Source organism: Pongo abelii, chromosome 6 (assembly GCF_028885655.2).
Source record: "Pongo abelii isolate AG06213 chromosome 6, NHGRI_mPonAbe1-v2.0_pri, whole genome shotgun sequence".
In the NCBI taxonomy this organism is placed as follows: Eukaryota; Metazoa; Chordata; class Mammalia; order Primates; family Hominidae; genus Pongo; species Pongo abelii.
This window is the reverse complement of record NC_071991.2, coordinates 127,922,109-127,946,367: the sequence shown is the minus strand read 5'-3', so window position 1 is coordinate 127,946,367 and position 24,259 is coordinate 127,922,109. Positions and strand designations below refer to the sequence as shown.

The following is a 24,259-nucleotide window of genomic DNA, read 5'->3' as shown; positions in this document are numbered from 1 at the left end:
TATATATAATTTATAGTTATAATAAACATTTTAAAAATAGTTGCCTTTTTAATTACTGTAACTCATTGAAGTGAATCTGGTTTTGTATAACATAATAAATGTTTAGAGGAGGGTGCTTGTGTTTAACCAGTAGTAGTGTGGAATGTAGTTTCAATTAGGAAAGCTTTCAGCTGAAAATAACAGAAAAGCAGATGTAAACAGTGACATAAACAAGATGGGAGTTTATTTTTTCTCATATAACCGTAAGTCTAGAGGCTTAGAGTAGCTGGTGTTGGCTCAGTCATTCAGCAGTGTCAGGGTAGTGTCGCTTGAATTCTTTGGACATTTTCCATTATTGCAAAATAGATGCCCAAATTACTGGCAATGTACCACATTCAAGGCTAGAGGGGTACTGGGAAGGAAGCCAGGGAAGGCCACACCATCTGCCTCTTTTATCAGGAATGCAATATCTTTTCCCAAGGCAATTTTTAGATTTCACTTGGTACAACTGTGTTATATGACTACCCTTAGGAAGCCAGGAAAGTGAGTATTTAGTATTTTATAGCCCAAGTATTAGGGACAGAAAAAGGAGAAGGGGTTGAAAATGGGTGTTGGATTAGTTAACTAATGGTATCTACCACAAGTTAAAAAAATAAAAATAAAAAAAAACCCAGAAAACCTTCAGTTAGATTGCTAGATTCACTAATATTTTGAAAATTTTAAAATAAATTAGTCGTTGACTGAGAGTTTTTTGTTTGTTTCTTTTAGCTGTCAATACTTGCCTCTGAGTTTTGCTAGGCTACCTTGAATTATGGTGTATTTCTATTAATAGTTCATTTTAAGTGATTAGTAGTTGTGGTAGGCAGGATAATAGTGACCCAAAGATGTCCATGTCCCAATTCCTAGGACCTGTGAATATGTACATTACATGGCAAAAGGGAATTAAGATTGCTAAACAGCTGATAGGGAGATTATTCTGGATCATTCAGGTGGGCCCTTTAAGGACTACACTTCTTAAAAATGGAAGTGGGATGCAGAAAAGGTGTCAGTAAGAGATGTGATGATGGAAACAAGGTCAGAGATGCAGTGTTGCTGGATTTGGAGATGGGGGAAGAGGGCCATGAGTCAAGGAATGTGGTAACCTCTAGAAACTGGAAAAAGCAAGGATTCACCCTTCTAGCCTCCGGAAAGGACTGTAGCCCTACCGATATCTTGATTTTAGCCCAGTGAGACCAGTGTTGGACTTCTAACTTTTATAACTGTAAGATAAAGAAATGAATGTTGTATTTTCCTCTAAGTTTGTGGTACTTTGTTACAGCAGCAATAGAAGACTAATGCAGATTTTGGTACCTGGAAGTGGGGTGCTGCTGTAACAAATACCTAAAAATGTGGAAGTAGCTTTGGAATTATGCAGTGAGCACATCTGGAAGAATTTTGAGGTGCATGATAGAAAACACCTAGATTGCTATGACATTAGAAATATGGGTGTTAATGACTCTATTAGACTTAGAAAAAAGTGAGGCGCAGGATAGAGAAAACATTTATCATCTTAGAGAATACCTAAATCATTGTGAACAGATGGTGGAAATGCATTAAAGGTGCCGGCTCAGAGGAAAATGTTGGGAATTAGAGGAAAAGGGATCCCTGTTATAGTGGCAGAAAGCTCAGCAGGCTTGTGTACTACAATTACGTGGAAAGGAGGACTTACAAACAGTGAACTTGGATGTTTAACTGAAGAGATTTCCAAGCAAAGTGTTGAAGTTATGGCCTAGTTTCTTTTTGCCACTAATAGTAAAATTGAAAGTAGAGAAATAAATCAAAAAGAGACCTGTTAAACAAAAAGGAACCAGGGCTCGATGATTTTGGAAATTCTTAGTCTACCTAAGTGGCAAAGGGTGCTAAAGTCAGGAGTTTTACCGTCAGGAAAATGTGCTCTAAAGAAAAAGCCAAAGGAGTCACTGCGCAACCTTTTGCTGAAACCTCAGAAAGATAAAAAGGTCAGAGCATTCACTCACACAAAACACTGAAGAGATCAAGGGGTGTGACTCATAGATTCCCTTAGCATCCAAGTAGAAGCCAGAAATAGAGATGGGATTATCTAGGCAAGATCTGTGGAGGAGCCTCTTGTCTAATGGAGGGAGTCTCTGTACTTACACAGTAGACCCACAAGGTTTTTGAGAATTCTACGTCAGCAGCAACTCAGAGGGAGTGAGAGAGGATGAGGTGAAAGACTCAAAGAGGAGACAAAATTCCTCTTCATCTGTGGACCTGTGGAATTAGAAAAGAAATGAAAGGATGAAGTGAAAGAAGGCTGTCAGAGCCCCAAATTCTACAGGCAGGAAACAAGCTGATGAAACTACTCAGCTTTAAATACACTCTGGTTACCCTTTATGAAAAAGGAAGGAAGACTCTGAGGGCAAAAGGGCAGTCCTGTAGGGTGGAACTGAGAGCTTTACAGAATTCTGCCCATGCAGAGACCTATTCCAGGTTGCCTAACTGGATTTCAAAATTGCTTGCGACCAATGATGTCTTCCCTTTCACTTTCTTTCATTTTGAATGGGAATATCTGTAACTATATTCTATGGCAGTCCTGTCCTTGTATTTTGGGAGCAGGAGATTTCTTTTCTAATTCCGTAGGTCCAAAGATGGAGAGGAATTTTGCCTCAGGATGGATTATACCAAGAGTCTCACCCACACCAAATTTAGATTTTGATAAGATTGAGATTTTTGAGTCCATGAGATTTAGATGAGATTTTGGACTTTGAATTGATGCTGCAGTGTGTTGAGACTTTGGGGGGATCTTGGAAGGGGGTGAATGAATGTATTTTGCTTGTGCAATGGACACAGCCCTAATGACACAGTGATTTTAGCCCAGTGAGACTTATGTTGGACTTCTAATCTACAGAACTGAAAATAATAAATTCATGTTGTTTTAAGCCACTAATTGTGGTAATTTGTTACAGCAGGAATAGAAAACTAATATTATAGATGACCTTTCTGTATGCATAGAAAATTTGTTGGCTTGGCAAGAAACCATGGAGATTAAAAAAATCTGAAGGCACATACTTCACAAAAGAATATATGCAAATGGCCGGTAAGCACAATGTTCTCAACATTATTAGTCATCAGGGAAATGCAAATTAAAATCTTAATGAGATAGGCTGGGCGCGGTGGCTCATGCGTGTAATCCCAGCACTTTGGGAGGCCGAGGTGGGTGGATCACGAGGTCAGGAGATCAAGACCGTCCTGGCTAACACGGTGAAACCCTATCTCTACTAAAAATACAAAAAATTAGCTGGGCATGGTGGCAGGCACCTGTAGTCCCAGCTACTCAGGAGGCTGAGGCAGGAGAATTGCTTGAACCCAGGAGGCAGAGATTGCGGTAAGCCAAGATCATGCCACTGCACTCCAGCCTGGGTGACCGAGTGAGACTTCGTCTCAAAAAAAAAAAAAAAAAAATCTTAATGAGATACAGCATACCCACTAGAATGGTTAATACAAAAAAGCTTGACAATACCAAAATAAAAAAGCCTATTCCAATACTGAACATTTGGAACAATTGAAACTCCCATACACTGTAGATAGGAATGTAGAATGATACAACCACCTTAGAAAAGCTTTGGCAGTTTCTTATAAAGTTAATTATATACCTGCCCTGTGACCAGTAACACCTCTTCTAGGTATTTACTCAAGGAAAATGAATACATATATGGCCACAAAAAAGACTGTACAAGAATGTCATAACAGCCTTATGAGGGTTCTTCAAAAAGTTTATGGGAAATATGTGTTATGAAAAAATATCCATGGAGTTTGTATTAGTCCATTTTCATACTGCTCTAAAGATACTACCTGAGGCCGGGCACAGTGTCTCACACCTATAATCCCAGTACTTTGGGAGGCTGAGGTGGGGCAGATCACTTTAGGTCAGGAGTTCGAGACCAGCCTGGCCAACATGGGGAAACCCCATATAAAAATACAAAAATTAGCTTGATATGGTGGCACACACCTGTAGTCTCAGCTACTCAGGAAGCTGTGACAGGAGAATCGCTTGAACCTGGGAGGCAGAGATTGCAGTGAGCCAAGATCACACCACTGCACTCCAGCCTGGGCGACAGAGTGAGACTCCATCTTAAAAAAACACACACACACACACACACACACACACACACACACACACACAATCCAAGACTGGGTACACACACACACACACACACACACACACACACACACACACACACACACACACACACACACACACACACACACACACACACACACACACACACACACACACACACACACACACACACACACACACACACACACACACACACAATCCAAGACTGGGTAATTTATAAAGGAAAGGGGTGTAATTGACTCACAGTTCCTCCTGGCTGGGGAGGCCTCAGGAAACTTACAATCATGGCAGAAGGGGAAGCAGGCACATCTTACATGGCGGCAAGAGAGCGAAAACAGTGAAAGCACAGCAAAAGCTGCCATTTATAAAACTATCAGATCTCATGAGAACTCACTCACTATCACAAAAACAGCATGGGAGAAACTGCCCCCATGATCCAATCACCTACCTCCCTCAACACGTGGGGATTGCAATTCGAGATGAGATTTCGGTGGAGACAACAGAGCCAAACCATATCAGAGTTCAAAATTTTTTTGCACTAAAATATAAACTCATGACTAACTTGTTAATAACATGTCCGAACAGTATCTAGCTTGAGACACTAATACATCCGTTTGAAAATAATCCATTTCAGAGCAACATCAATTCTGCTAAAATTGAAACAAGAACAAACATTACATTTATGATGAACTTTGGGTAGAAGAATGGTGAAATTACAAAAAAACATGGCAATAGTGACCCAAAGAAATCAGCAGTTTACAAATGGATAAGTTGTATTAAGAAGGGATGAGACAGTGTTGACCATGAAGTCCTTCATCTTCAGCAGCAGACCATCTACATCAATTTGTAAAACTGATGATTAACAGCAGCAATAGCCAATGTATAGACACCTCATTTGGTTCAGCCTTACCCAATTCTGACTAATAAAATTAAAGTTGAGCAAACTATTTAATGGATGTCAAAATTATTGCATCTAGATTGGCTGCAGGCAAGAGCAGAGCTTTTAAGTGGAAGTTTTAAACAAATGAGATCAAGATTCTTAGATATTACCTTGAGGAATTGTAACGGGAGAAGAAATGTGGTTAGCAGTCCAATCCTGAAGACAAAGTATGATCAAAGCAATAGCTACCAAGAGGTGGAAGTAGTCCAGTCAAAGCAAAAGTGGACCTGTCAAAAACAGAAGTCATGGCAACAGTTTTTTGAGATGCTTGAGGGATTTTGCTTGTTGACTTTCTGGAGGGCCAAGTAATGATAATAGCTTATTATGAGAGTATTTAGAGAAAGTTGGCCAAAGCTTTAGTGGAAAAACACTTGGGAAAGTTTCACCAGAGAGTCCTTCTCCACCACGACAGTGTGTCTGTTCATTCCTGTCATCAAACAAGGGCAATTTTGCAAGAGTGTCCATAGCCTCCACCTTAGAGTTCTTATCTGGCTGCTTCTTTCTTTTGCTTCCTAATCTTGAAAAAAATCTCTAAAGGGTACCCATTTTTCTTCAGTTAATAATGGAAAAATGGTTGAGCGTGGGTGATGATGTGGCTGGGTGGGCGCCAGGGTTTCACCTTCAAGCCAGTGGCCGGATCATGACTGAGGTGATTGAGCCCCTGGAGCCTCTAGTGCCTGTGGACTTTGGCAGTCACGAGGCAGTGGTGCGGCTGGAGAGAGCCATCGTCTTCGCCCATGGGCTCCACCCCATGGACACCGACAGGTGGAGCCGATGGAGTCGGTCCTGGAGGGCAGATGTCTATACCTGAGATCTAACAATGTAGTAGAAGGCAACTGTGCTGAAGAATTACTACAAAACTCCCACTGCGTCGTGAAGGAGTATTTTGTGGCTCCCCAGGTAATATCTCTTTGCCAAAGCTGAATGAACAAGAGCCTTTCTCACACAGCCGAGTAGCTCATTCTGGAAAGGGGGTACTCTCTGAATACGTGGAAGCATGATGACAATATTTTCTTACTGTGAACACTAATTTTCCTGCTTTTTCCAGTCACCTGAAAAAATGGATGCTTAAACATTTCTTTTCTTTTCTTTTTTTTTTTTTTTTTTTTTGAGTTGAAGTCTCGCTCTTGTCCCCCAGGCTGGAGTGCAATGGTGCAATCTCGTCTCACTGCAGTTTCCGCCTCCTGGGTTCAAGCGATTCTCTTGCCTCAGCCTCCTGAGTAGCTGGGATTACAGGCACCTGCCACCATGCCGGGCTAATTTTTGTATTTTTAGTAGAGAAGGGCTTTTACCATATTGACCAGGTTGGTCTCGAACTTGTGACCTAAGGTGATCCGCCCGCCTCGGCCTCCCAAAGTGCTGGGATTACAGGCATGAGCCACTGCGCCTGGCCAGCATTTCTTAATAGCAGACTCTTCTGAAGACAGAATTGGGAAATATCTGACGCCAACAAGGCAGTGAGTTCCTGATGCTAACTGAAGTAAAAGGAAAGCAAAAGTCACCTTCCAAGGAAATAGCTTCCAAGGTATTCACTTAACAGGCCTGTTCAGTATGGAAGACACTATTTATCCCCCTTTAACTCTCTCCAAAGGACTATACCAACTGCATGAAAGTGAACTTTTACATCTACTTAAATGGTAGATGGAGCATCTTGATCACTATGTGACAACCTTGGTTGTCATTTTTAGTTGCTATTTGAATTGATTTGAGCAACCCTATCTTCACCGGACATACCTGAATTTGTTCCTAGTTACCCACTTTGTTCCTAGAAAAGGGCTAACTTTCTGCTATGGTCTGAAGAGTGTTCAAAGTAGACTAGAGCTTGGGAACTCCTAACCTAGAACCATCTGCCATCCCACAAAGTGATTAAATGCAAAAGGGATACTAGTCATACCTAGTGTTTCTCTTTCTGAAAAGAGAACTTATCCTAAAAGTAGCCGTGGGCCTGGGACAAAGTAGCCCTTCTCACCCCCAAAATGATTATTAAATTGACATGAGTCCAAGATTGTGGAGTTTTTTGTTTTAAAACAGATACCAAGGATAAATGAAACCTATTCAGGGATTCATTCTCTAATTAATAGATTCTAAGTAATAGAATCAGAGAGAGACTTTTTCCTCTAACCAAACTGCCAGAGTTGGTTTTGGCTAAGAATTTCCCAATGATCTTTGCGCTGCTGCTCATTTCTTTTATTTTTCTGAGATAGGGTCTCTGTCTGTCACCCAGGCTGGAGTGCAGTGGTGTGATCAGAGATCACTGCAGCCTCCAACTTATGGGCTCAAGTGATCCTCCCATCTCAGCCTCATAAGTAGCCAGGACTACAGGTGTGTATCACCACGTCCAGTTAATTTGTGTGTGTGTGTTTTTTTTAAGTAGAGATGGGATCTTGTTATGTTGCCTGTCTGGTCCTGAACTCCTGGCCTCAGAGGATCCTCTGACATGCTTTGGCCTCCCAAAGTGCTGGGATCACAGGTGTAAACCACAATGCCTAGCTTGTTGCTCATTCTTAAAAGTCTGTGTTTATTTTTCCCATTCCCTTCTTTTATCTGCAGTGCTTCTTTTTTCTTTAAGGCAGCTTAATTTACAAAGCTTGGCCTTGAATTAAAAGAGAACCCCGAACCTTGGAGTTGAAGTTCTCAAACCAATATCAGAGCAACTATCTTAATCCCCATATAAACAAAGTTATCTACTCCTGGCTCCTTAAAAAAAAAATAATAATGTAAAAATGACTGCATTGACATGCTTACATTCCCAGCAACTTAAGTTGTTTAGGGATGGACTAAATGACTGGTATCATCACTTTAAAATGTGTCTTGAACTTGATGGAGCTCTTTCGATAAATAAAATTTATAGTTTTTATGGGTTTTTTTTTTTTTTCCAGACAGAGTCTTGCTCTGTCGCCCAGACTGGAGTGCAGTGGCGCGATCTCGGCTCACTGCAAGCTCTGCCTCCCGGGTTCACGCCATCCTACTGCCTCAGCCTCCCGAGTAGCTGAGACTACAGGCGCCTGCCACCACGCCTGGCTAATATCTGTATTTTTAGTAGAGACGGGGTTTCACCATGTTAGCCAGGATGGTCTCGATCTCCTGACCTCGTGATCCGCCCGCCTCGGCCTCCCAAAGTGCTGGGAGCCACCGCGCCCGTTCTGTGGTTTTTGTTTTTGTTTTGAGACGGAGTCTTGTTCTGTCACACAGGCTGGAGTGGAATGGTGTGCTCTTGGCTCACTGCAGCCTCCGCCTCCCAGGCTTAAGCCTCCCAAGTAGCTGGGATTACAGTTGTGTGCCACGACGCCCAGCTAATTTTTGTACTTTTAGTAGAGATGCGCTTTCACCATGTTGGCCGGGCTGGTCTCAAACTCCTGACCTCAAGTGATCTGCCCATCTTGGCCTCCCAAAGTGCTAGGATTACAGGCGTGAGCTACTGTGCTCAGCCGTTAGGTTTATTTTTTAATTCCATTTTTCCACAGATTTTTTGAAGTCCCCTCGTATTTGTGATAGCCCTAAACTGGAAACAACCCAAATGCTCATCAAAGAAGAAGGAACAAATTGTGATATATTCATGCAATAGACTATTACTCAGCAATAAAAGGAAAATGCTGATTCAGGCAACAACATGGATAAACTTCTAAAACATTTATGTTGGAAAGAAAACAGACACAAAAGAATATTTTCTGGATGATTCTCTTCATATAAACTCCAAGAACAGCCCCCAAACTCATCTGTGGTGATAGAAGTCAGAAGTCTGCTGGGTTAGAGGAAATTGATTGGAAATGGACATGGGGGAACTTTCTGGGGTGATGGAAATGTTCAGTATTTTTATTTTGGATGGAGGTTACATAGATGATCACAATTGCCAAAACTGATTTAATGTAATATTTAAGTTGTCCATTTTATTGTATAAATTACAACTCAGTGAAAAAAAAGAGATTTAGTTAGTGTCTTAACTAACTAAATGTATATTGACAACCTGATTATACTGTTCTACTCGTTACAAGAAGGCATACCCTTATGTGATGGCACCCACCCAGTGAAAGTCTGGAATTGAGTCCTGAGAGAATTGAGGAATTGAGGAATTGAGAATTGAGAGAATTGAGAGAATTGAGGAATTGAGAATTGAGAGAATTGAGAATTCTGGAATTGAGTCCTGAGGAATGATCCATCAGTCACATTAGGGAGTACTCTGGGGAGTGGGCATCAGTATGTGATAAGTTACGTCCTGGTTTCAGAAAATCAAATGAAAAATTCAAAGACCTTGGTTTAGGAAGAAATAAATGGGTTGTAGAAACTGTTATCAGCCAGGCAGTTTTGAAATCAATTGTGGGGATAATGTGTGGATTCGGGTAGAGGGAGAAAAATACTTTGTGCTTCCTAAGGAAACTAAATGCTAAGTTCATCCACTTAGTAAGAAATATACAAGCCCGAAACAGCTTTTCTATTTGAATGGTGCAGCTGTTGCTGAATAATTACTTCTGAAGATTTACTGCCAGGACATGGTTTAGAACAAGAAAATGAGATACTATTATGACTTAACCACCACTGTAGTGAAACTCCTCTCAAAGATTTCCAGTAACTTCTTACTTAGTTAATTTTCAAAGTTAATTTTCTGTCCACATTTTACTGGACCTCTCTCCCAGTTTTAACATGGTTAAGTACTTCCTGGAGTTGTACCATCTTTGGCTTTCAGAAACCATAGTCCTGGATTTCCTCTCCTCTTTGATTTCTCCATTTTATTCTATGATACCTCAGAAGTGTCTGGTTTTCTTCTGCCTGTCATCTAAATATTGGTATTCCCTGGGGTTCATATCAGTGCTGTAGCTGTTTCCCAAACTCATCATGCTCTTTGATACCCTTTATATTTGTACATGCTTCTCCCTGTGCCTGGAATTATTCTGTTTCCTTTTCCACATAGCTCAAATACATGTCATTATAGGTACTGACTTCCTGCTTCTTCTTTCTTGACAGATTAGTCATTGTCTTCTCTGTTGTTCTTTTTTTTTTTTTTTTTTTTTTTTAAGAGATAGGGTCTTGCTATGTTGATTAGGATGGTCTTGAACTCCTGAACTCAAGCAGTCCTCTTAGCCTCCCAAAGTGCTGGAATTACAGGTGAGAGCCACTACACCCAGCCTCGGTTGTTCTAACGCTTCATTTTTTTTTAACCTCTGTTCTGGTATTTTAATATATTGTACTATAATTATTTGCATAGTTTTTCTGCCCTCTGAATTATTAATTCTTTGAGAGAAAGAAACACATATAACTTTGTATCATCAATACCTGGAAAAGTGCTTTGTATTATTAGACATGCAATAAAAGTGTTGCATGAGTTAAAAGATAATCCATTTTCTCTCTTCAAGCAAGGGAATTGGAATCAAAAGGATTATTTGTTTCCCTCTCTACCTCAGGAAAGCGCTGACATAGGCAGAAGTGGAGAAAGGTGTGTTAATGCATATTGAGAAACCTTTCTGTCTCCTACTTCCCTTCTCTTTTTCCTGCCCAGTGTGCAAGCCAACTTTCCTGGTTTATTTGGATTAACACTTATTTTATTTTAAAATGAAATCGTGGCAGACTTTTCAGGAAAGATGATGAAGTGATGCCAGGTCATAAAACTTCCTTCTCCAAAGCCTAGTGAAATGAACAACAGTGAATAAAAGTGAAAGCCAGGATACTTCTAATTCTAGCCAAGATAAAATAAAGCTACTGGAGCCCATCTTTCCCAGTGATTACAAATAATAATAATAATAATAATAATAATAATAATAAATAACAACAACCCTGGACAAAAAACCAAAAACAATTACCTGAAGCCTCCAAATAGTAAGTATAGTAGGTGAATTAGGGAGAGAAAACAATACTTAATGAACGACCAATATAGCAACAGTGAGTTTCATGGTTAATTTTCATCTTTATACCTTGAGTTTGACCCAAGGGCAGTCTGAATCAGGGAACTATATAGTAGGTGTGGTCAATAGAGACTCAGAAAGGAGCCCATCTCTCTGGCCTGAGCACAGTTTACAAAAAAAAAAAAAAAAAGGTTGGTGGTGACTGCAAGCTGGAGAGCTAGGGGAGAATCCTTGTTTGTTTGTTTGTGTTTTTCTCGTTTTCTTTCCCATCCTGAGGTCAGCCCTAGTTGTGGAACAACTTTACTAGGATACGACAGCAATGTTGTGAGCACTTAAAACCCTGAGAAGAAACCTACCACTGAGAAAAGGAACGGCTGTTGGGTGAAGAGTGGGGGAAAAGCCACATTATTATTTTTTCTTTCTATCTTTTCTTACCTCTTCATCATGAAGGTGGGCCCACTTGCATAGTACAGGGAACTGAAACTCTGAGAGAACCCAATATTTCTGGCTGACGACCTGGGAAAGGTGTCTTTGACAGCCGGATGGTATGGGAAAAAAGACATGAGGAAAGACATGGAGGAATGGATAACTTACCAAAGCACTACATGTATGGACTATTCCTAAAGAAGCATAGCAAAAGCTTTGAAGTATAAACTGACATTGGAACCAATATGCACAGAAGGCCAGGCAGAACTTGTAATCTGAAACTAACTGGGTTGATTCCTTGCTAAAACAAAAAAGTCAATAGTCCCCAGAGGCTTTTAATAGGATCCAGAGTCCCATGACATAATCAAAATGTCCAGGATACAATCCAAAACCAGTCAACCAGGAAAGGAAATCGGTTCCCTTGAACCAATGTTAATCCCTACAGCCGCGTCATTTTGGGGTTGGTATCTATTGATTAGAAAAAACTTGGAAATTTTCAAGGGAAAAGATAATTAATAGATACCCCCAAAATGACTCAGTTGTAGGGATTCTTAAATACTTTAAAGCAGCTAGTGCAACCGTGTACCATAAAGGTAGACACTCTTGAAATGAATGGAAAGAGGAATTCTCAGCAGTGAGCTATATATACAAAACCAAATGAAAATTCTAGAAATGACAGACTATAATCTGTAAAATAAAAAGATTCATTGGCTCAGACGTGGAGGTGTGGCTGGCAAGATGGCTGAATAGGAACAGCTCTGGTCTGCAGCTCCCAGCGAGATCAACATGGAAGGCGGGTGATTTCTGCATTTCTAACTGAGGTACCCAGCTCGTCTCACTGGGACTGGTTAGACAGTGGGTGCAGCCCCTGGAGGGCCAGTTCAAGCAGGGTGGGGTGTTAACTCACCGGGGAAGTGCAAGGGGTTGGGGAACTCCCTCCCCTAGTCAAGGGAAGCCGTAAGGGACTGTACCTTGAGGAATGGTGCACTCAAGCCCAGATACTACACTTTTCCCATGGTCTTCAAACCTGCAGCGACCAGGGCCCTGGGTTTCAGGGACAAAACTGAGCAGCCGTTTGGGCAGACACCAAGGTAGCTGCAGGAGTTTTTTTTCATACCTCAGTGGCACCTGGAATGCCAGCGAGATAGAACTGTTCACTCTTCTGGAAAGGGGGCTGAAGCCAGGGAGCCAAGTGGTTTAGCTCAGTGGATCTCACCCCCACGGAGCCCAGCAAGCTAAGATCCACTGGCTTGAAATTCTTGCTGCCAGTACAGCAGTCTGAAGTCCACCTGGGACACTTGAGCTTGGTGCGGGGGGAGGGGTGTCTGCCATTACTGAGACTTGAGTAGGTGGTTTTCTCCCCTCACATTATACACAAAGCTGCCCAGAAGTTCGAACCGGGCAGAGCCCACTGCAGCTCAGCAAAGCCTCTGTAGCCAGACTGCCTCTCTAGATTCCTCTTCTCTGGGCAGGGCATCTCTGAAAGAAAGGCAGCATCCCCAGTTAGGGGCTTATGGATAAAACTCCCATCTCCCTGGGACAGAGCACCTGGGGGAAGGGGCGGCTGTGGGTGCAGCTTCAGCAGACTTGAACATTCCTGCCTGCTGGCTCTGAAGAGAGTAGCAAATCTCCCAGAACAGCGCTCAAGCTCTCCTAAGGGTCAGACTACTTCCTCAAGTGGGTCCCTGACCCCTGTGCCTCCTGACTGGGAGATACCTCCCAGCAGGGGTCAACAGACACCTCATACAGGAGAGCTCCAGCTGGCATCTGGCGGGAGCCCCTCTGAGACAAAGCTTCCAGAGGAAGGAACAGGCAGCGATCTTTGCTGTTCTGCAGCCTCCGCTGGTGATACCCAGGCAAACAGGGTCTGGAGTGGACCTCCAGCAAACTCCAGCAGACCTGCAACAGAAGGGCCTGTTAGAAGGAAAACTAACAAACAGAAAGGAATAGCATCAACATCAACAAAAAGGACATCCACACAGAAACCCCATCTGAAGGTCACCAACATCAAAGACCAAAGATAGGTAAATCCACAAAGATGAGGAAAAACCAGTGCAAAAAGGCTGAAAATTCCAAAAACCAGAATGCCTCTTCTCCTCCAAAGGATCACAACTCCTTGCCAACAAGGGAACAAAACTGGACAGAGAACGAGTTTGACGAATTGACAGAAGTAGGCTTCAGAGGGTGGGTAATAACAAACTCCTCAGAGCTAAAGGAGCATGTTCTAACCCAATGCAAGGAAACTGAGAACCTTGAAAAAAGGTTAGAGGAATTGCTAACTAGAATAACCAGCTTAGAAAGAAAATAAATGACCTGATGTAGCTGAAAAACACAGCACAAGAACATCGTGAAGCATACACAAGTATCAATAGCCAAATTGATCAGGTGGAAGAAAGGATATCAGAGATTGAAGATAAATGTAATGAAATAAAGTGTGAAGACAAGATTAGAGAAAAAAGAATGAAAAGGAATGAAAAAAGCCTCCAAGAAATATGGGACTATGTGAAAAGACCAAACCTATGTTTGATTGGTGTACCTGAAAGTAATGGGGAGAATGGAACCAAGTTGGAAAACACACTTCAGGATATTATCCAGAAGAACTTCCCCAACCTAGCAAGACAGACCAACATTCAAATTCAGGAAACACAGAGAACGTCACAAAGATAATCCTCGAGAAGAGGAACCCCACGACACATAATCGTCAGATTCACCAACATGGAAATGAAGGAAAAAATGTTAAGGGCAGCCAGAGAGAAAGGTCGGGTTACTCACAAATGGAAGCCCATCAGACTAACAGCAGATCTCTCTGCAGAAACCCTACAAGCCAGAAGAGAGTGGGGGTCAATTTTCAACATTCTTAAAGAAAAGAATTTTCAACCCAGAATTTTATATCCAGACAAACTAAGCGTCATAAGTGAAGGAGAAATAAAATCCTTTACAGAGAAACAAATCCTGAGAGATTTTGTCACCACCAGGCCTACCTTTCAAGAGCTCCTGAAGGGAGCACCAAATATGGAAAGGAAAAACAAGTATCAGCCACTGCAAAAATATACCAAATGGTAAAGACTATTGACACTACGAAGAAACTACATCAACTAATGGGCAAAATAGCCAGCTAGCAGCATCATAATGAAAGGATGAAATGCACGTATAACAATACCAACCTTAAATGTAAACTGGCTAAATGCCCCAAATAAAAGGCACAGACTGGCAAATTGGATAAAGAGTCAAGACCTATTGGTGTACTGTGTTCAGGAGACCGATCTCACACGCAGAGACACATATAGGCTTAAAATAAAGGGATGGAAGAATATTTACCAAGCAAATGAAAGCAAAAAAAAAAAAAAAAAAAAGCAGGGGTTGCAATCCTAGTCTCTGATGAAACAGACTTTAAACCAACAAAGATCAAAAGAGACGAAGAAGGGCATTACATAATGGTAAAGGGATCAATGCAACAAGAAGAGCTAACTATCCTAAATATATGAAATATAAATACACCCAATACAGGAGCACCCAGATTCATAAAGCAAGTTCTTAGAGACCTACAAAGAGACCTAGACTCCCACACAATAATGACTCCCACACAATAATAGTAGGAGACTTTTAACACCCCACTGTCAGACAGATCAACGAGACAGAAAATTAACTAGGATATTCAGTACTTGAACTCAGCTCTGGACCAAGCAGACGATAGAAATCTACAGAACTCTCCACCCCAAATCAACAGAATATACATTCTTCTCCACACCACATTGGACTTATTCTAAAATTGACCACATAATTGGAAGTAAGACACTCCTCAGCAAATGCAAAAGAACAGAAATCATAAGAAACAGTTGCTCAGACCACAGTGCAATCCAATTAGAATTCAGGATTAAGAAACTCACTCAAACCACACAACTACATGGAAACTGAACAACCTGCCCCTGAATGATTACTGGGCAAATAATGAAATTAAGGCAGAAATAAATAAGTTCTTTGAAACCAATCAGATCAAAGACAGCGTAACATAATCTCTGGGACACAGCTAAAGCAGTGTTTAGAGGGAAATTTATAGCACTAAAATGCCCACAGGAGAAAGCAGGAAAGATCTAAAATCTACACCCTAACATCACAATTAAAAGAACTAGAGAAGCTAGAGCAAACAAATTCAAAAGCTAGCAGAAGACAAGAAATAACAGATCAGAGCAGAACTGAAGGAGATAGAGACACAAAAAACTCTTCAAAAAGTCAATGAATCCAGGAGCTGATTTTTTGAAAAGATTAACAAAATAGACTGCTAGACAGACTAATAAAGAAGAGAGAAGAATCAAATAGACACAATAAAAAATGATAAAAGAGATATCACCACTGATCCCACAGAAATACAAACTACCGTAACAGAATACTATAAACACCTCTATGCAAATAAACTAGAAAACCTAGAAGAAATGGATAAATTCCTGGACACATACACCCTCCCGAGACTAAATCAGGAAGAAGTCGAATCCCTGAATAGACCAATAACGAGTTCTGAAATTGTGGCAGTAATTAATAGCCTACCAACCAAAAAAAAGCCCAGGACCAGACAGATTCACAGCCAAATTCTACCAGAGGTACAAAAAGCAGCTGGTACTATTCCTTCTAAAACTACTACAACAATACAAAAAGAGGGACTCCTCCCTAACTCATTTTATGAGGCCAGCATCATCCTGATGCCAAAACCTGGCAGAGAGACAATAAAAAAAGAAAATTTCAGGCCAATAACCCTGATGAACATTGATGCGAAAATCCTCAATAAAATACGGACAAACCAAATCCAGCAGCACATCAAAAAGCTTATCTAGCACGATCAAGTTGGCTTCATCCCTGGGATGCAAGGCTGGTTCAGCATACACAAATCAGTAAGTGTAATCCATCACATAAACAAAGCCAATGACAAAAACCACATGATTATTTCAATAGATGCAGAAAAAGGCCTTCGATTAAATTAAACACCCCTTCATGCTAAAAATTCTCAAAAAACTAGGTGTTGTTGGAACGTATCTCAAAATAATAAGAGCTATTTACGACAAACCCACAGCCAATGTCGTACTGAATGGGCAAAAGCTGGCAGCATTCCCTTTGAAAACAGGCACAAGACAAGGATGCCCTCTCTCACCACTCCTATTCAGCATATTATTGGAAGTTCTGGCTAGGGCTATCAGGCAAGAGAAAGCAATAACGGGTATTCAGATAGGAAGAGAGGAAGTCAAATTTTCTCTGTTTGCAGATGACATGATTGTATATTTAGAAAACCCCATCATCTCAGCCCAAAATCTCCTTAAGCTGATAAGCAACTTCAGCAAAGTCTCAGGATATAAAATCAGTGTGCAAAAAATCACAGGCATTCCTATATACCAATAATAGACAAACAGAGAGCCAAATCATGAGTGAACTCCCATTCACAATTGCTACAGAGAATAAAATACCTAGGAATTCAACTTATAAGGGATGGGAAGGACCTCTTCAAGGAGAACTGTAAACCACTTCTCAAGGAAATAAGAGAGGACACAAACAAATGGAAAAACATTCCATGCTCATGGATAGGAAGAAACAATATTGTGAAAATGGCCATTCTGCCCAAATTAATTTATAGAATCAGTGCTATCCCCATCAAGCTCCCATTGGCTTTCTTCACATAATTAGAAAAAAACTACTTTAAATTTCATATGGAACCAAAAAAGATCCCACATAGCCAAAACAATCCTAAGCAAAAAGAACAAAGCTGGAGGCATCACACTACCTGACTTCAAACTATACTATAAGGATACAGTAACCAAAACAGCATGGTACTGGTACCAAAACAGATGTGTAGACCAATGGAAAAGAACAGAGGCCTCAGAAATAACACCACACATCTACAACCATCTGATATTTGACAAACGTGACAAAAACAAGCAATGGGGAAAGGATCCCCTATTTAATAAATGATGTTGGGAAAACTGTCTAGCTATATGCAGAAAACTCAGACTGGACCCCTTCCTTACACCTCATACAAAAATTAACTCAAGGTGGATTAAAGACTTAAACGTAAGACCTAAAACCATAAAAACCCTAGAAGAAAACCTAGGTAATACCATTCAGGACATAGGCATGGGCAAAGACTTCATGACTAAAACACCAAAAGCAATGGCAACAAAAGCCAAAATAGACAAATGAGATCTAATTAAACTAAAGAGCTTCTGCACAGTGAAAGAAAGTATCATCAGAGTGAACAGGCAACCTACAGAATGGGAGAAAATTTTTGCAGTCTATCCATCTGACAAAGGGCTGATATCTAGAATCTACAAACAACTTAAAATTGCAAGAAAAAAGCCACCCCATCAAAAACTGGGTGAAGGATATGAACAGACACTTCTCAAAAGAAGAGATTATGAAATAAAGCTCATCATCACTGGTCATTAGAGAAATGCAAATCAAAACCACCGTGAGATACCATCTCATGCCAGTTAGAATGGCGATCATTAAAAAGTCAAGAAACAGATGCTGGAGAGGATGTGGAGAAATAGGAATGCTTTTACACTGTTGGTGAGAGTGTAAATTAGTTCAACCATTGTGGAAGACAGTGTGGTGATTCCTCAAGGATCTAGAACCAGAAATACCTTTAGACCCAGTAATCCCATTACTGGGTATATATCCAAAGGATTATAAATCATTCTGCTATAAAGACACATGCACATGTATGTTTATTGCAGCACTGTTCACAATAGCAAACACTTGGAACCAGCCCAAATACCTGTCAATGATAGATTAGATAAAGAAAATGTGGCACATATACACCATGTAATACTATGCAGCCATAAAAAAGGATGAGTTCATGTCCTTTGCAGGGACATGGATAAAGCTGGAAACCATCATTCTCAGCAAGCTAACAGAAACAGAAAACCAAACGCTACATGTTCTCACTCATAAGTGGCAGTTGAACGATGAGAACACATGGACACAGGGAGAGGAACATCACACACCGGGGCCTGTCTTGGGGTGGGGGCTAGAGGAGGGATATCATTAGGAGAAATACCTAATGTAAATGACAGGTTGATGGGTGCAGCACGTGTATACCTGTGTAACAAACCTGCACGTTCCACACGTGTATCCCAGAACTTAAAGTATAATAATAATAAAAAAAACATTGGTTCATCTCAGTAGCAGAATGGAGATGTCAGAGGAACAGGTTAGTGAATTTAAAGATAAACCAGTAGAAATAATCCCAACTGAAAAGAGAGAGAGAAAAAAGAAAACAAAAATAAACAGCCTCACTGGCCTGTGAGACTATATCAAAGGGCCTAACATTCATGTCATTGAAGTCCCTGAAGAAGAGGAGAAAGGTATTGGTGTGAAAAAAAAATTTGGGAAAACAATAACTGAAAACTTCCAAATTTGGAGAAAGATAAATTTACAGATTCAAGAAAGTAAGTGAAATTTAGACAAGGTAAATTCAAAGGACTCTACTCTCAGACACTTAATGAAACTGCTGAGCACCAAAGATGAGGAAAACTGTTGAAAGCACCAAGAGGAACATGATTGATTACATATACACATCACTGTGGGTTTCTCATCAGAAAATCTGGAAGTCAAAACAGTGGAACACCATCTTTAAAGTCCTGAAAGAAAGGAGGTGATGACTCAGAATACCATATCCACTGAAAATATCTTCCAGGAATGAAGGTGAAATAAAACTTCCTCAGATGAAGGTAAACTAAAAGGTATTTGTCCCCATCAGACCTGCTGTACGGTAAATATTATAGTAAATGAAGTTTTTTCAGGCTGAAAGGAGATGACACTAGATTGATCCCACCAAAACAACATATGGATAGTACTTAAAGAAAACAACAGCTGAAAACAACTGTCAATCCAGAATTCGATACCCAGTGAAAATAACTTACAAAAGTGAAGGTGATAAAAAGGCAATTTCAGACTTAACGCTGAAAGAATGTATCTCTGACAGAGTCACATGTAATTATAAAAGGGATTTTTTCACCAGGATGAAAATGATAATGAAAATATGGATCTATGCAAAGAAATGAAGAATACTGGAAATGTTAAACTGAGTAGATAAACAAGAAAATTTTCTTGTTTAAGTAATTTTAAAAGTTAATTGACTGCTTAAAGAAAAATCTTAATTTAGTATGGGGGTTATAACATATGTAAAAATAAAATCTGTGACAAAAATAGCGTGAGGCAAAGAAGAGAAATAGTACTTTATTACTATAAAGTTTGTACCCTCTTTATGAAGTGTTTTAGCACTTGAAGAAAATCTAGTAAAAGATTTACAGTATAAAGCCACCACTAAAATAACAATGCAGAGTTATAGCTAATAAGCCAACGAAAGAGTTAAATAGAATTGTAACATATATTCCACCCAAAGGAAGGTTGGGGAGGAAAAGGGAACAAAATCCAGGCCAGGTACAGTGGCTCACACCTGTAATCCAAGCACATTGGGAGACTGAGGCAGGTGGATTGCCTGAGGTCAGCAGTTGGAGACCAGCCCGGCCAACATGGCGAAACCCCATCTCTGCTAAGAATACAAAAATTAGCCAGGTGTGGTGGCATGTGCCTGTAATCCCAGCTACTCGGAGAATCGTTTGAACCTGGGAGGTGGAGGTTGCAGTGAGCCCAGATGATGCCACTGCACTCCAGCCTGGGTGACAGAGCAAGTCTCCATCTCAAAAAAAAAAAAAAAGAAAAGAAAAGAAAAAGAAAAGGGAACAAAAACCAGATGAGATGAATAGAAAAGGAATAGCAAGATGACAGACTCCAACCCAACCATATCAATAATTACATTAAAGGCACCTATTCTAAACACTTCAATTAAAAGGCGAAGATGGCTAGATTGGATTTTTTAAAGAGATGGGGTCACTCAGTGCAGTGACATGATCATAGCTCACTGCATCCTCAAACCCCTGGGCTCAAGCGGTCCTTCCAAGTAGTTGGAACTACAGGCATTAGCCACTATGCCCAGCTCAGTTTGGATTTCTTAAAAAAGCCAAATCCAACTTTATGCTGCCTATAAAAACATACCTTAAATATAAAGAAACAAGTAGAATTAAAAAGATGAAGCAAGATATACCATGCTAACTGTAATCACAAGAAGCTGTATTCTTGTTAACATCAGATAATGTAGACTCCAGAATAAATAATATTACTAGGGATAAAGGGGTCAACTTACCAAGAGGACAAAGTAATACTAATTGTTTATGGAGCTAATAACAGAATTTCACAATGCTTGAAACAAAACTTGGTAGAATTGAAAGGAGAAATCAACAGATCCACAGTTAAAGCTGGAAATTTCAGTACCCATCTCTCAAAAACATAGAGCAAGTATACAGAAAAATTATTAAGGAAAAGCAATTTGAACAAGAAAACTGAGACTCTTTGTTTGCTGATGACATTGTCTGTGTAGGAAATCTGTGGAATCCAACAAAAGCTACAAGAAGTAATAAGTGAGCTTAGTAAATTTGCAGAATACAAGATCAATATGCAAAAATAAATTATGTTGTATATACTTGCCAAGAGCAGTTGTAAATTGCAATTAATCCTGTTTACAGTAGCATCAAAATATGAAATACTTTGGGGTAAATCTGATGAAAGATGTATAAGATATGTAGACTAAAAACTACAAAACATTGGTGATAGAAATTAAGACCTAAATAGGGGCCGGGTACAGTGGCTCACACCTGTAATCCCAGCACTTTGGGAGATCAAGGCAGGTGGATCATGAGGTCAAGAGAGCGAGACCATCCTGGCCAACCAACATGGTGAAACCCCATCTCTACTAAAAATACAAAAATTAGGCATGGTGGCGTGTGTCTGTAATCCCACTACTCGGGAGGCTGAGGCGACAGAATCACTTGAACCCAGGAGGCAGAGGTTGCTGTGAGCTGAGATTGCGCCATTGCACTACAGCCTGGGTGACAAGAGTGAAACTGTCTTTTTTTAAAAAAAAAGGAAAGAAAAGAAAGAAACAAATGGAAATGCTAGTAATTAAAAACAGTAGCAGAGATGAAGTTTGCTTTCAGATTCATTCGTAGACTTACCACAACCAAAGAAAGAATAAATGTACCTGAAGATAGGTCTATAAAAATGCCTAAACTGACCCACAAAAAGAATTCCTAAAAAAGAATTCCAAGAGCTGAGAGAATATCAAACAGATTAGCATATGTAGAATTCCAGGAGAAGGGCTAGGTGTGGTGGCGCACATTTGTAATCCCAGCACTTTGGGAGGCCGAGGTGGGTGGATCACCTGAGGTCAGGAGTTTGAGACCAGCCTGGCCAACTTGGCAAAACCCCCTCTCTACTAAAGATACAAAAAATTAGCCAGGCATGGTGGCATGTGTCTGTAGTCCCAGCTACTCGGAAGGCTGAGGCAGGAGAATTGCTTGAACCCAGGAGGCGGAGGTTGCAGTGAGCCGAGATCATGCCACTGCATTCCAGCCTGTATGACAGAGTGAGACTCTGTCTCAAAAAAAAAAATAAAAATAAAAAAATAATAATAATAAAATTCCAGAAGGAGAAAGGAGAGAGAAAGCATTTGAGGTAATAATGGCCATTTTTTTTCCAAAATCAATTACAGACAGCAAAATGCATGTCCAGAAAGCTCAAAGAACACCACATGGGACACACACACACACCTCTAGGCATATCAATGAAACTGCCAAAAAGAAAATTTAAAGAGAAAATTTTAAAAGTACCACCCCCCCCCACCAAAAAAAGACAAAACGTTATACAGATAGAAACAGATTATAGTAGACTTTTTTTCAGAAAACATGCAAGCTAGAAGACAATGGTGTGTCAACCGATAATTTTATACCCAGTGAGAATATCTTTAAAAGGTGATAGAAAAGTAAAGACTTACTAGTTTATGAGACAGCATCTTGCTCTGTTGTCCAGGCTGGAGTGCAGTGGCATGACTCCTGTGCTCAAGCAGTCTTCCTATCTCAGCCTCCTGAGTAGCTGGGACTACAGGCACACACTACTATGCCTGACAAATTTTTTATTTTTGTTTTTGTAGAGAGAGGTCTCATTACGATGCTCAGACTGGCCTTGAACTTTTGGCATCAAGTGATCCTCCTGCCTCGGCCTCCCAGAGTGCTGGGATTACTGGGATGAGCCACTGTGCCCAGCCTAAAGACTTTCTTACACAACAAAAACTGATAATTTATTGGTAGCTGTCTTACGCTGCAAGAAATGTTAAAGGATATTCTTCAGATAGAAGAATGTGATACCAAGCAGAAACTTGGAGCTACACAAAAAGAACACTGGAATCAAGCCAAGGCAAAATCACATTCACTTTTTTCTTTTTGAAAAATTATTCTGGAAAATAACTGTATGTCTAAAACAAAAAATAGTAGTGTAATGTGTTTAAAGCATATATAAAAGTAAAATATATTAGAACAATTGCACAAAGAATAGAAGGAAAGTATTGGGAATGTACTCTTGTGAGGTTCTTATTCTAGCCGTGAAGTGATACTCTGTTAGTTATTAAGTAAAGATATAAATTATAAACACGGGGGCAACAACTAAAAAAAGTTTAAAGAAGTATAAACAATAAACTAGTAAAGGAAATAAAATGGAATAATAAAAATAGTTGGTACCAAAGTTATTAAAAGAAAAAACTGTTCAGTTAACCCAAACTCAGGGAGAAAGGGGGCAGGGGCAGAGGAGGTGGGCAGAGAAACAAAGACCAGATGGAACAAATATAAAACTAACAAGACCACAGACTGATTTGAGTAATAATAAAACTCTAGTCTCCTGCAAAAAAACAACAATAAAAACAAAAAACAAACTAGCAAGACCACAGATTTCAATACAGTCATAGTCAGTAATTATATTAATAATGAATTGTCTAAGCACACCAGTTAAATGACATATGTGGATTTCTAGTTAGTTGAAGACAATGAAGGCTGTTGTATACTAATCAATGACTCAAAATCTCCCTAAATGATAAGAAACAATTTTACAACTATAGTTGTTCTTGGTAAAACTACACCCTCAGAGTTATTTCAATTCAGAGAATGCTCAAAAGTACAAAACCACTTTGAGTAAAAGAAAAACTGACAAATGCCAGTATGGTAATTCCTTATCTCTCCCCTGAACTGCACCCCCCGCTGCACCCCCAAAGTCTTTGGGGCAAGCAGTGGCCAACCACTGAAGTTGTAGATAGATAGAAGAGGGAGGTTAGCAACCACCAGGTGGGAACAACAACTAGAAAGATTAAAGTTGTTGCTGTGGGTAGTGACTATCTGGGGCTGGTGTCACAAAGACGGTAAAAAGAATTGACTAAGACAGTTGGAGGTAAAGAAAGACAGATTCTTTAAAAAAGTGAAAACATGTCGCTAGGGTGCAATGGCCCAGTCAGCAAGAGCGGAGCTGACTTCAGGGAGACAAAGGCTTGCCAGGGATTTTATAGGTTGGTGCTCTTGCTGTGCTGAAGAGGGCTTTGTGCAGTACTGGTAACGCCAAGGTTGCAGTTAGCTAACTTGCATTTTTCTATTAGCTGATGGTCTAGTGATAAGTTGGGCATAGGAAGATTGTGAGTTATTTGTGCAGGAGGGCTGTGTGTCCTAGACCATGAAGAAAGGCTGACTTAGAGCTTATCTATGTTCTCTTTTTGTTTTTCCTTGGTCCTGCCAGCCTGACCTCTTTTCCCTGATTAGGACTCCACAGTTGTAATTCAGAAAATACTAAAAAGTTAGTGGGGAAGATAAGAGCATTTACTATAGGAAACGGATTTCAAAGTATACTTGATTTTTTTTGTTGTTGTTTTGTTTTGTTTTTTTAAAAAATTTTTTATTATTATTATACTTTAAGTTTTAGGGTACATGTGCACAATGTGCAGGTTTGTTACATATGTATACATGTGCCATGTTGGTGTGCTGCATCCATTAACTCGTCATTTAGCATTAGGTATATCTCCTAATGCTA

General features: G+C 40.1%; 1 protein-coding gene and 1 pseudogene across 2 annotated transcripts in view; both read left to right on the top strand.

Moving 5' to 3' along the window:
• COPG2 (COPI coat complex subunit gamma 2) overlaps nt 1-24,259 on the top strand; it is a 162,683-nt gene that overhangs the window by 15,797 nt on the left and 122,627 nt on the right. The gene's annotated exons all lie outside the window — the stretch shown is intronic.
• Nucleotides 4,179-20,044, top strand: LOC129060680 (glutamyl-tRNA(Gln) amidotransferase subunit C, mitochondrial-like; annotated as a pseudogene).